The sequence below is a fragment of the Echinops telfairi genome, unplaced genomic scaffold (genome assembly GCF_000313985.2).
Source record: "Echinops telfairi isolate 266 unplaced genomic scaffold, ASM31398v2 ScPeMD7_7420;HRSCAF=8458, whole genome shotgun sequence".
Taxonomy (NCBI): Eukaryota; Metazoa; Chordata; class Mammalia; order Afrosoricida; family Tenrecidae; genus Echinops; species Echinops telfairi.
In genome coordinates this window covers 10,347,307-10,348,953 of record NW_022111320.1, presented here as the reverse complement: position 1 = coordinate 10,348,953, position 1,647 = coordinate 10,347,307, and positions in this window count along the sequence as shown.

Genomic DNA, 1,647 nt, shown 5'->3' with positions numbered 1-1,647 from the left:
ATGCAGCAGTTGATATTTCAATACCAGCAGGGCCATCCATGGTGAATAGGTTTCAGCACAGAATCAAGTTAAGAACAGTACAGGAATACACAGTCCAATATTGAGGAAAAAACACTGAAATATCTGTGTACAGCAGTGGGAGCTTGTCAGCTAGAGTGCAGGAAGATCAGGCCCACAAGTTGGGACGCCCTCAAAATAAGACTGGGTGAAAAATGAAATAAAAAGAGCACAGTTCTAGACCCCTCATTTGCTAATGGGCACAATTGAATATGATAAGAAACATCTGAAAACATCCATTAATAATCTGAACTTGTACAAAGCATCAATCAATGAAAATTGAAAGTTGTCAAAAATGAGATGACACATATAAAGTTAGACACCATCGGCTTTAGTGAACTGAGATGGACCATTCTGAATCGGGCGAGCTCATGTTGTACGTGCTATTCCAGGGATGGCAAAATCAAGAGTAGTAGTGCAGCCTTCGTCATCAAAAACACTTTAAGATCTACCTTGAACTACAATGCTGTCTGTGGTCAGAGATCTTTATAAGGAAGACAGAGGGAATCGTTGTGACCTAGTGGGTTAGGTCTTGAGCTTCTAACCAGCCACAAGATCATTGGTTGAAACTCACTTGTGTCTCAGCCGAAGAAAGATGAAAGGGAGAATTCTGCTCTCTCCTCTAGGACTGCTGTGCTTTGGATTTGGAGTCAACTCATTAGCAGTGAGTTTGGTTTGATTTGACAAAGAAGATCAGATAATACAATGATAATTCAAATTTACAAACCAATTACTAAAGGTGATTAGGAAGAAGTTGATGAATTCTACCAACTTCTTCAGTCTGAAATTACTTGAACATTCATTCAACAGTTATTGGAATGGGAAAATTGGACAAGGAGGAAAAAAGTGGAAAAGTATAGCCTTGGTGATAGAAACTAAGCTGAGGTTCACAGGATAAGATTTTGCACAGCCATTAAATTATTCACCACAAGCATTTTTTTAAACAAAGTAAATGCCAATTTTACATGTGGACCTTTCCTTATAGAAAACAAAGGAATAAAATTGACAACACCTGTTAGAGGAGACCTGTGTTAATCTGGGTAGTTTAGAGAAACAAATCCACAGATACTCATGTATAAGAGAGTTTTACATAAAGGGTAAGTGCACATTAAGAAAACATCCCAAACCAGTGCTGCCCAAGCCCTCAAGTCCGACATTATCCTATATGTCTGACACCAATCCACAAAGCACCCTGGTCCAAACATCACAAAGCAAGAGACCCAAGAACTAGAAAGGTGAGGCTCACTGAGCCATTTATCTCTCCACCCTTCAATTAACCCCACGTGTGTTTATCAGTCAGGTTGGTACAATAAACTTTAACTATCTCAAGACCATATCAGCCAAAGAAAGGCCAGAGACTAAAAATGGAACACACTATCAGATACATACATGCAAATTAAGATTGAGACCAAGAAAATTAAGAAGTCCACAAGAGACAAAATACAGCCTTGAATATATCATATCTGATTTTAGAAACCATCTCAAGATCAGATTTAATGAACAAATGACTAAAGTTTGAAAATCAGTAGAGTTGTTAATGACATCAAGAACATCATATATGATGGGGGTGGGGTGGGGTGGGGAGGGGAA